Source organism: Schistocerca gregaria, chromosome 1 (assembly GCF_023897955.1).
Source record: "Schistocerca gregaria isolate iqSchGreg1 chromosome 1, iqSchGreg1.2, whole genome shotgun sequence".
NCBI lineage: Eukaryota > Metazoa > Arthropoda > Insecta > Orthoptera > Acrididae > Schistocerca > Schistocerca gregaria.
The window spans coordinates 1173770201-1173782941 of NC_064920.1; the positions used below are offsets into that span (position 1 = coordinate 1173770201).

Below are 12741 nucleotides of genomic sequence, written 5' to 3' on the forward strand. Positions count from 1 at the left end.
CGCAAGTTGCAACCGATCGGCACTCGTAATTGCGTAATGCAAGTCTCAATGTAATTGTCGTAATTTAATTGCGTTTTATTTCAGAATATACTGTTATTACTAACCTATGTATATTTTATTTGGTGTCTTTAGTGATTGTAAGATTAATGGGTGACTTGGCATGGCAAAAAGTTTCGTACTTCTAAGCAAAAAGTAGTCCAGCTCGATCCACCGTCGTCTTCGGGTGCTGTCTTTATTACGAAGTCCGATTTTAGTGAAAACACAGAGAGAAGAAACACGGTTAAAAATACATGAACGGACCTTTAACAGAAAAAGCCATGCTCAAGCGCCGAGAGTTTTTATGAAACATATTTTACCAATCCGTAAACTTAACTGATCTCGATTTAATATTCATTACTATAATTCATTGTATTGTCTCGATCCAGATACGAACGAGTTAAAATTAAAAACCTATACTTCACTGTATCTTACGTATTGCTCTAAAAAGTTCTGTCTTCCACGAATGGTATTTATTCTTGCTATAACAAACTCGGCGACGAGCGTGGTTACGTTTTCTCCGCGTGTTAGTGTCACCCGACTAACATCTCAATGAAAGAAGTAGTCGAATCTAGCATTGCCCAGCAGAAAAGTTATGTGGAGCAACAGCAGGCGCTCACCACCACCCCCACCATTAGGTGGCATCTGTGTGTTCGCGGGAGGTTACTCTCCCGTAAGTGCAACAGTTGCCCTTCCTGGCATACGGTCAGTCGAATGAAGATTGGGACCCCTACGAGACACGGTTACGGCAACATCGCCAAGTTTTTTGCATGGGCAAGGCAAACCTGTGTAGATCTTTCTTCTTTTCTGGCTTTCGCCGCGCATTTATCAGGTCGTGCCAACTTACACCTTTGCAATCATTTAAAGATAAAATATGCAAGCTTCTCTCAACCTTTTATTGTGACAGAACGCATATCCCTGTTACATGTGTGGAATTTTACCATTGTCCGAACTGCCCAAACCAATCTTACAAAGCCTTGGGCTCCAGAATTACACGAGTTGAACTGTCTGTATATTTGTCACTAGTATCCCTCACGAATCCTATGCTGATCACATGGTGTGTAATGCTACTATTTGTCTGTCTCTGACTGGGAAAGCTGCGAAAAGCACTTCAATGTGACAACCCAACACTTACGAATGTGCTCAATGTAGCACAGTCCCATGAAATGTCATGGGCCGCAGGCGATCAGATTGCTGCATGGAGGGAAGGTATCGGTTGCTCAGTCAAACTCTGTTAGGCACGCTGCAAGTGTTCTGGATGGCAGGGAAGCCGTTACAGCAGTAAAACCTTCAACTCAGCGTCACATGGGGCAGCGTTCGTCTCGGCCACAGCAGCAGACGCGTTTTCCCCTTCCATCTTGCCCACACTGCTTCGGCCAACATGAGTGCGCTGTGTGCCCTAAGCATCAGGCTGTTTACAACAAGTGTCAAAAGAAAGGCCACATTGCATCAGTGTGTAACTCCTCTTCAGACGTGGTGGATACAGTAGTACGAATGGAGATACACTGTATTTCTACAATGACTGTCTCCCTGAACAAACTGTTTAGTGATATGCGTGTGCTTAATAAACCGCTAAAAATGAAAGTGGACACAAGACCTGCACTGACTTTAGTAAACACACACAAATGTATGTGGACTTTGGCTCCCCTGCTCTCACTCAGGTTCTCAGAATTTGGTTAGCTACAACAAACAGCAGATTTCGATCCTAGATCAACTCTCTAGTCCTGTCTCTTACAACGTGTTGTTTGCCCTCTCACTTTCCTTGTCGTGAATCATTCCCAAAGTACAGATCTGTTCAGGTTAGAGGCACTAAACACTTTCGGTTTCTCCACTTTCGTTGTCGTGAATCATTCCCATACTGCAGATCTGTTCAGGTTAGAGGCACTAAACATTTTCGGTTTCTCCATTGGTGATGAAGTAAATTTAGGGCCAGGTCAAGTTCTGTATCGGCAACTGGAGCTCTCTGCTCTGAGGTTTCGTCTCTGTTTTCCCCCAGGGCTCAGTTGAGCTATCAGTTTTCAGCTCTCATTACCAAGAAAGAGTCTGCCCACTCTTGTTTCTTTCGGGTTGCCTGTCATATTGCGTGACTCTGCCAAGGCCGAATTGGACTGTTTAACGTCGCTCAATGTCTTTCGGCCTATTTCTTCCAATGAAAGGGCTACACCACTAGTCATCATTAAGAAACCATTAAGAAACTTTTGCGGCGACTTCAGCAGCATCAGCTGTCACCACGGATCCTGTGCTTAGTTGGGTTCTCACTTTTGTGCAATACGGTTGGCCAGAAAAACCTACAGACCGTACCTCGGATCCCTTTCATAATTCGTCTTCTTCAACCAAAACACCTTTCTTTCTTGGACAGGACTCTTTTGGTAACTATGGAGGATCCCGCTTCCTTGTGGAGAGATGTACTGCACCTTCTCCGTGTCAGTCATTGGTGGACCTCTCGCGCCGAAGCTTAGATCCACCAGCATGTGTATTGTCCAGGCATAGATTCGGATGTCACACAGCTTATCACCGCTTGTGCACTCACTGTGTTCAGCAACAGGAAGCCCCAGAGGCATCCTTTTCCCCCTGGCTGACGCCACAACACCTGTGGGAGCATCAACACGTCGATTTTGCTGAGGCCTTCCTAAATCAGTATTGGCTGATTGTACACTACTAGCCATTAAAATTGCTACACCAAGAAGAAAAGTATGATAAACGGTATTCATTGGACAAATATATTATACTAGCACTGACATGTGATTACATTTTCACGCAATTTGAATGCCTACATCCTGAGAAATCAGTACCCAGAACAACCACATCTGGCTGTAATAACGGCCTTGATACGCCTTGGCATTGAGTCAAACAGAGCTTGGATGGCGTGTACACGTACAGCTGTCCATGCAGCTTCAACATGGTACCACAGTTCATCAAGAGTAGTGACTGGCGTATTGTGACGAACCAGTTGCTCGGCCACCATTGACCAGACGTTTTCAATTGGTAAGAGATCTGGAGAATGTGCTGGCCAGGGCAGCAGCCGAACGTTCTCTGTGTCCAGAAAGGCCCGTACAGGACCTGCAACATGCGGTCGTGCATTATCCTGCTGAAATGTAGGGTTTCGCAGGGATCGAATGAAGGGTAGAGCCACAGGTCGTATCACATCTCAAATGTAACGTCCACTGTTCAAAGTGTCGTCAATGCGAACAAGAGGTGACCGAGACGTGTAACCAATGGCACCCCATACCGTCATGCCGGATGATACACCAGTATGGCGATGACGAATACAAGCTTCCAATGTGCGTTCACCACGATGTTGCCAAACACGGATGCGACCACCATGATGCTGTAAACAGAACCTGGATTCACCCGAAAAAATAACGTTTTGCCATTCGTGCACCCAGGTCCGTTGTTGTCTGTGATGCAGCGTCAAGTGTAACCGCAGTCATGGTCTCCGAGCTGATAGTCCATGCTGCTGCAAAAGTTGCCGAACTGTTCGTGCAGATGGTTGTTGTCTTGCGAGTGTCCCTACCTGTTGACTCAGGGATCGAGACGTGGCTGCACGATCCGTTACAGCCATGAGGATAAGATGCCTTTCATCTCGACAAGCTTGTGATATGAGGCCGTTGGGATCCAGCACGAAGTTTCTGCATTACCCTCCTGAACCCACCGATTCCATATTCTGCTAACAGTCATTGGATCTCGACCAACGCAAGCAGCAATATCGCGATACGATAAACCACAATCGCGATAGGCTACAATCCGACCTTTATCAAAGTCGGAAACGTGACAGTGCGCTTTTCTCCTCCTCACACAAAGCATCACAACGTTTCACCAGGCAACGCCGGTCAACTGCTGTTTGTGTATGAGAAATCGGTTGGAAACGTTCCTCATGTCAGCACGTTGTAAGTGTCGCCACCAGCACCAACCTTGTGTGAATGCTCTGAAAAGCTAATCATTTGCAAATCACAGCATCTTGTTCCTGTCGGTTAAAATTAGCTTCTGTAGCACGTCATCTTCGTGGTGTAGCAATTTTAATGGCCAGTAGTGTAGTAGACGCCTATTCCAAGTTTCCCTATGTGGTGCATTGTCTGTCCACGTCCGCAGTGACTCCTATTTCGTCCCTGTCTAAGATTTTTACAATTGATGGACTTCCATATGGTGTGGTCACCAATAACAGCTCCCAGTTTGTTTCTCGAGAATTTGCATCTCGTTGTTAGGCTAGTGGTGTTCGCCATCTCACAGCTCCTCTATTTCATCCTGTATCTAATGGTGAGACCAGACACATGGTTCAGCTGTTTAAAACTCAGATGCAGAAATATGCATCTGGCAGGTAACCTGAAGCTGCTTTAGACAATTTTTTGATTTCGTACCACTTACCCTGGTGGGGGACAAGAACCCAGTGGAGGAGCTATATGGACGCCAACCTTGGACCCTCGTTCAGCTCCTGCATCCAACGCCTCATCTGCCAGCACCACCAACTCCACAGCAGTTCCAGCCAGGTCAACATGCCAGGCTTCTGGTCTTGGCTGCCGGCTCAACTGGGTTCCTGCCATCATCGAGCATCACCAGGGCCAGTGCCTCTGCACCATCCACACTCCTGACAGGCCGACAATTCGTCACTTTGAGCAGCTGTGGCTGCACATGGTGGGGTCTATTCCAGAGGGCCCACTGTCTCCCCCACACTCCCTGCTGCCGATGCCGGTTCCAGTGTTGCAACCGGTCTGGTTTGTGCTGCATCAGAGGTTTCTGCCTAGCGGATTTCTGCATGGGGTCCCTGCCTCTGCCATCACTCCTCGAGTGCTGTCGCCAGTGCAGCCATCACTTCACCTGATGCCACAGCCACCGCCACCTCTGTTGCTGGGTCCTGTGCGGCCATCATTTCCGACAGTTCCACTCACTCCTCTGGCGCCGACTGCTGACCTTGACGAGGACATCAGTATGTATATACTGCAGCCACCAGTGCCGAGTGATGAAATGGATATCAAAGCCATCATTCATGTTTTCTGTGACTGGTAATCTCAGTGCCTTCTGAAACTAGTGCTTTTCTTCGCAGTACCAGTGCTTTTTCAGTACCAGTGTTTTCTTTCGGAACTAGTGCATTTTTTCTATACCATGCATTCTTCTGTGCCAAGTGTTTTTATGTATGTAAGTGCGTTTCCCACCCCCTAGAAGGGAAGAGTGATGTTCCTTCATTCATGACAGGCACGATTACAGGGATCATGCGCCCGTACAGTTCATAGGCCTGCTCATAGAGGCCACCTGGTTCAGCCGCTTGGCACACTCTGGTGAGCCGCCAAAGAAACAATATTAGTTAAATGATGTACCTAGGCATTATTAGATCCCTCTTTAATTTTGGCTGCATATTTTATCACAATGCTATGCAATTACTCCTTGCTAAATTAGACATTCTACAATTCAGTGTCATTTGTACTTGCCTTGGAGCTATGTGATCGACACCTACAAATTCTATTAATGGAGATGGGGGCATGATCAGTCTATAGTATTCAGTATTCAGCATATTAGGACGGCTTCTAACAAATGAATGAAAAATCCTGTTATCTGCTCTAGTTTCAGTATATGGTATCATATCACACCAGACATTAAATGTTCCAATCTACTACCAATGTTTAAGTATGATTTAGATGTACTTAACTTTCAAGACCATTACATTATTTTAAACAGATTGCTTGGATATCCCATCTGTAAAACCAACTACAGTACATAAAAGGGGCCAGATCTCACTTGTATCTGTACTGATCGAGTAAAAAGGTAGCAGAGGAATATACTGCATATACCTATATTCAGTATATTTCTCTTGCAAACTTCTTGATCAATCAGTATAAATATAACTGCATACACCTATATTCCCTCCCATGAACCATAGACCTTGCCGTTGGTGGGGAGGCTTGCGTGCATCTGCGATACAGATGGCCGTACCGTAGGTGCAACCACAATGGAGGGGTATCTGTTGAGAGGCCAGAGAAACGTGTGGTTCCTGAAGAGGGGTAGCAGCCTTTTCAGTAGTTGAAGGGGCAACAGTATGGATGATTGACTGATCTGGCCTTGGAACACTAACCAAAACGGGCCTTGCTGTGCCGGTACTGTGAACAGCCGAAAGCAAGGGAAAACTACAGGCATACTTTTTCCCGAGGGCGTGCAGCTTTACTGTATGGTTAAATGATGATGGCATCCTCTTGGGTAAAATATTCCGGAGGTAAAATAGTCACCCATTCGGATCTCCGGGCGGGGACTACTCAGGAGGATGTCGTTATCAGGAGAAAGAAAACTGGCGTTCTACGGATCGGAGCGTGGAATGTCAGATCCCTTAATCGGACAGGTAGGTTAGAAAAATTAAAAAGGGAAAGTTAGATATAGTATGAATTAGTGAAGTTTGGTGGCAGGAGGAACAAGACTTTTGGCCAGGTAAATACAGGGCTATAAATACAAAATCAAATAGGGGTTATGCAGGCATAGGTTTAATAATAAATAAAAAAATAGGTGTGCGGGTAAGCTACTACAAACAGCATAGTGAACGCTTATTGTGGCCAAGATAGACATGAAGTGCACACCCACCACAGCAGTGCTAGCTTATATACCAGCTATCTCTGCAGACGATGAAGAGATTGAACAAATGTATCATGAGATAAAAGAAATTATTCATATGGTCAAGGGAGACGAAATTTAATGCGATGGGAGATTGGAATTCGACAGGACGAAAGGGAAGAAAAGGAAAAATTGTGGGTGAATATGGACTAAGGGAAAGGAATCATAGAGAAAGCTGCTTGGTAGTATTTTGTGCAGAGCATAATTTAATCGTAGCTAACACTTGGTTCAAGAATCATAAAAGAAGGTTGTATACATAGAAGAAGCCTGGAGATACTGACAGGTTTCAGATAGATTATATAATGGTAAGACAGAGATTTGGGAATCATCTTTTAAATTGTAAGACATTTCAAGGGGCAGATGTGGATTCTGACCACAATCTATTGGTTATGAACTGTAGATTAAAACTGAAGAAACTGCAAAAAGGTAGGAATTTAAGGAGATGGGACCTGGATAAACTGACTAAACCCGAGGTTGTACAGAGTTTCAGGGAGAGCATAAGAGACCAATTGACAGGAATGTGAGAAAGAAATACAGTAGAAGAAGAATGGGTAGGTTTGAGGGATGAAATAGAGAAGGCAGCAGAGGATCAAGTAGGTAAAAAGTCGAGGGCTAGTAGAAGTTCTTGGGTAACAGAAGATATACTGAATTTAATTGATGAAAGGAGAAAATATAAAAATGCAGTAAATGAAGCAGGCAAAAGGGAATACAAACGACTCAAAAATGAAATTGACGGGAAGTGCAAAATGGCTAAGCAGGCCTGGCTAGGAAACAAATGTAAGGATGTAGAGGCTTATCTCACCAGGAGTAAGATAGATACTGGCTACAGAAGAATTAAAGAGACCTTTGGAGAAAAGAGAACCACTTGTATGAATATCAAGAGCTCAGATGGAAACCCAGTTCTAAGCAAAGAAGGGAAAGCAGAAAGGTGGAATGAGTATATAGAGGGTCTATACAAGGGTGATATTATGGAAATGGAAGAGGATGTAGATGAAGATGAAATGGGAGATTTGATACTGTGTGAAGAGTTTGATAGAGCACTGAAAGACATAAGTCGAAACAAGGCCCCGGGAGTAGGCAACATTCCATTAGAACTACTGATAGCCTTGGGAGAGCCAGTCCTGACAAAGCTCTACCATCCGGTGAGCAAAATTGATAATTGATAAGGGCCTTACTAAAAAAAAATTGAACAACTAACAGATGAACTTGCTAGTGAAAGGGAGAAAAATAAAAATGCCTGTCAATGAAAATCTAGAGAAAAACATAACATTCTTGGGGAAAATATGAATGTGAAGGTTGTTACTATTACAAGTAGCCTGGAACAGAAAGTCAAGTTTTTTGTGATATATGTTGAACTTAAACATGTAATCAGCAAAAATGATGTAAGCAACTTAGGAAGTAATTTTTCTGTCCTAGCTAAAAAAGTGGAAAACCTCAATGCAGACAGTGTCAGTAGGAACTTGTATGATGACATATAATAACTAGTGAAAAACTTTTCTGATGAAGATAGCATGTATCCTGTAGGTTTTATGCAGCACCGTAAAGATAATTTTGTGCCCTGCATGAAAATTAAGTTAATTAAAAAGTTTTTAGAGGGCAAAGCATTTTCATGGGCAAACCACAAATTTTATATTGATATGTCATTTGAAGTTTTTGAAAATACATTTGTTGTGAAGTTTTGGCCAGAAAAAGAGAAGGCACGTATCAATACTGAATTTTTGAATGGACCAAGGCACAAGGAAGGGAGAAACAGTACAAAACAATTCTGCAGGAAACAGACACACAAACTAGCACACATTAGTAAACCTTTTGATGAACTCACAACGATTGATGGTTTAAGACATAGATTACCAGATGAAGTTCAGTGGGATTTACTTTATGGAGTAGATGACACACTTGAACAGTTTTTGAAGAACCTTGACAAGTTGAATAGCACTTTGGAAAAAATAGGAAAACAGCATTGTAGTTACCACAACTTTGCACACAAAAATGTGAATCAAAATTTGGGAAATAATAATTACCACAAAAAAGAACACAAAGACTATTGCCACAGTAGTCATACTGAAAATAATTAGTACCAGCAGAATCATTATCATACATTGGCAAAGGAACTACAATAAAAATTTCAAACACAGGAACAGACATTGGCAAGAGCACCACAATTTTAAAGAACATCAAGGTGTAACTGTACATTAAGTAAAAAATAAATGAATGAATAAACACCTAACTAGGTCTCCTTTGTCAGGCTGCAAGTTAGGAGCAGAGAAATGTAACAGTAAACTGACCAACCAACCTAATTATCCACAACAAATAAAGTCATCTGATGTAAAAAAATAATTTAAGGAAATGTATTATCCACTATGCAACATTACAGTAGAGAAGTATGAAAGTCACACATCAAAACAAAAAGACACAATTGAGAACATACATGACAACATTGAACATGAAGTACAAATGAATTAAGCAGATTTTTATGAATGAGCAGAAAACAATACTTTATCAGAACAGGTAACTGAATTATGTAATTATTTTGGGATTGGTGAATTTATGGAGGAACAAGTAAGTCATCACACACACACACACACTTACTCTCCGTGTCACGTGAAAGTGACTCTCGAGAATCTGGATATCAAAGTGATGCTATGTTTAAGAATGATTTCAAAGGTAAAGATTTTTGTAGTGATGTTTGTGTAAGTAAATGTGAAGAAGATGATGAAGATATTGTGGAGAAAAGTGTAGAAGAGAAGTATTTTGTTTGCTTTAAGGAATAAGTTCAGGCATATCATGATAAGGAGGAGAATGGTGTTCATGAAAGGGTAGTAGAAATATCCAAGGAAACAGTTGAGAAAATGAGCAGTTGTAATGATAGTGCTAAAACTACTGAGTTCCTAAGTTTAATTTCTAATAAAATGTTATGTCCTAGTAGTTAATATACTTCACATAACATTCTGCTGAAATAATTGGTGATGAAGTGCTCTTTTATAACTTGTGATTAAACAGCAACGCAATTCAGGATGGCAAAAATTTTAGAAAAATTTTAATTAAAACTTTGTGTCCACTCTGGTGGCACAAAATTAAGTATTAATAGGTAAACAACAAAAAGTGAAGTGCATGAGTGTAGATTAATGCCAGTCGAGAGAAATTTCTTAGGTAACTGAACTTCTACGGGGCCCTTTTTTTATTATTATCATTTTAATTTTTAACCTCCGGTAGAATATAATTAAAAAAATTATTTCATAGAAACAATTATTTTATTACCAAAAGTTTTGTACACTTATGGTTACTTTTTTACTTTTCAACATCACCACCGTACCACCGAAAAGACTGAGACATTTATGGTACCTGTGGACAAGCTTTGCAATACCCTCTTCAAAAAACATTGTCACCAATGATTTCAAATCAGCATTGATGTTGTTTTGTCAATCTCTCACTGGATTGAAAGTGCTGCCCTGCTTCAAGGAGCCATTGTGTTGTGCCAACAGTGTGTGGACAAGCATTGTCATGGATCAACACAATTCCTGAAGTCAGCATTGCTCTTTGTTTGTTTTAAAGGGCTCTCTGAAACATCGTAAAGTTTCACAATAAGCAATTGCATTGATAGTGGTTCCAGGCTGCATAAACTCTACAAGCAACACACCTTTTTGGTCCCAAAACATGGTAGCCATAACCTTTCTGTTGTTGAATGTTTGTTTGAATTTTTGTTTGTTTGTTTGGTCAATTTGGATGCATCCATTGTTGTGATTGTTGTTTTGTTTCGTATTGGATCCAAGTTTCATCTCCAGTATCAACTGAAAAGGCTCTGTCCTTCATCATGACAACAGTCAAGGAAATTCAAAGTTGATGCCATTCAGTGACTTTTGTGGGTGTCTGTCAACATTTCTGGAACACAACGAGCACAAAGTTTTTGTAGCCTAAATGTTCAGTAACGATAGTGTGTATGACAGATCTTGAAACTTCCAGAATTTCCATAGACAAAACAGTTATGGTGAACCTATGATTTTCTCTTACCATTCTGTCAATGCATTCAACAAGGTCGGTTGCAACGACAGACTTACATCCTTGCTTTTCAAAAAGGCAAAACCACAATATCTACTATAAATAATTTTGTTGATATAATTAGCTCGTCTCTAGACAACTCACTGCATGCCACAGGAATTTTTCACGTCCTATCAAAGGCCTTTTATACTGTGAATCACTTCTTGCTACTTTGTAAACTGGAAAAGTATGGAATTAGGGGCATGGTATTACAATGGTTTAAATCCTATCTAACCAACTGAAGACAAAGAGTGGTTATAACATCAGAGAGAGCAAGTTATACTTAGGGATTTCACAAGGAGTACCCCAAGGTTCTGTCTTAGGTCCCATTCTGTTTTTGTTGTGCCACTTAATATTGAGTGTCACTCAGTATTATATGTAGATGACACATCTTTAATCATTGAAAGTAACATTACAGATCAAATTCCACAAACTGTATTATATATTCTAGAAAACTTAGATACCTGGTTTGATTTAAATAGGTTAAAATTTAACATGGAAAAGACTCAGTTAATGCAATTTAAAACAAAACAAGCAATTATATTATATTCAGGTCTGTCACAGAAACCAGGATTTGCAGGAAGCTAGCTGTGTGAAATTCCTAGGAATGTAACTAGATAAAAATCTATCATGGGGGTCACACATACAGTATCTTGGACATAAATTAAATAACCTAGCATGTGCAATGAAAATATCGTACAATGCTACCAGTATGGGCATAAGAAAAGTAGTATATCATAGCTACTTTGAGTCAGTAATAAGGTATGGAATTGTATTTTGGGCTACCTCAAACCATATGTGTCGAATACTAAAACTTCAGAAAGCCATCATTAGAAATATGCACAATGTAGGGCGAAGAAAATCATTTCGACCACTTCTAAAAAATCTGAGTATATTAAGTGTTCCCTCACTATACATATATGAGCTGATTATCTTTGTACACAGTAACCCTGATTTATTTGTAGTAAATCATTTTCAACATGATTACACCACCAGAAATCAAAATAATTTTATGCTGCCCACCCACCACTTAAAACTTTATGCTCAAACTCCACGCATCCAGGAAGTTGATTTAAGTAGTTTTTGTGTGGTTTTTGATCTTGAATTAGCTGCACTGTTATTAACAAATATTGATTTAGTTGTTGTTTCTGTGTACCATTCACCAGATGGTGAATTTGAGAATTTTATTGGACATATGGAGAACTGTTTGTGTTACCTAACACGCCTAAAGTCAAAAATCACACTGTGTGGAGATTTTAACATACACATAGGTGATGGAGATGCCAGAGAGAGAGTCTTTATGAGATTAATCACCAGTTATGCGTTGTTTATTGCAAATGAACTCCCAACAAGAGTGGTGCGTGCCTAGACACCATAATCACCAACCTCAACATCTGGGATTATAATCTCAGTGTAGTTGAACCTATGATAGCAGATCACTGTGCACTAGTAATGGAAACCAGTATGGGGAGCAAACCGCAGATAAGCACATGGCATTCAAACTACACATTCAAAAGAAGATTTGTTAAAGAAGAGAGACTAAATGATCTCAAAGCAGCTCTATCTTGTGTAAACTGGCAGCAGAAAATTGCAGAGTTAGTAGGCAGTGATTCTTTCTTATGTCTGTTCCAAACATTAAAAGCAATATTTGATGACATGTTTCTGGTAAGACCAGTGAAGAATCCTCTGGACAAATCACAAAGCAGGCAGAATGTTATCAATGTGAAACAATGGTACACTGCCGAGCTCAATAAATTGAAGTGTATTGTAACAATGAGCAAGGGCCGAATGAAATCAGCTTTGGACATTCCAGCTAAAGAATTACATCACCGCAACTACATAAAAGCCAAAAAAGCTTATAGGAAGGCATAGAGGAAGCAAAAAAGAAATATAATGATACATACATTAAAGAGGCCCAAAATCCTCGTAAAGCTGCCTGGAAGCTTGTAAATGAGAACAGAAAGAAGACTACCTCCTGCTTAAATTCGTGTAGCCCTGATGACTTCAATGAATATTTTGTAAGAATAGTGGAAAAGACAGTGAGTGAAATTCCACACTCTGACCTAGATCCAACTGCAAACA

General features: G+C 40.9%; 1 long non-coding RNA gene across 1 annotated transcript in view; it reads right to left on the reverse strand.

Annotated features, from left to right (window-relative positions):
- Positions 1–9913: 9913 nt before the first annotated feature.
- LOC126284490 (uncharacterized) overlaps positions 9914–12741 on the reverse strand; it is a 36177-nt gene continuing 33349 nt past the window's right edge. Inside the window, exons 2-3 of the long non-coding RNA XR_007551487.1 lie at positions 10262–10503; positions 9914–10182 (exon numbers count right to left, since the gene is read on the reverse strand). This is a non-coding gene — a long non-coding RNA (uncharacterized LOC126284490). The remainder of the gene's footprint in view (positions 10183–10261; positions 10504–12741) is intronic.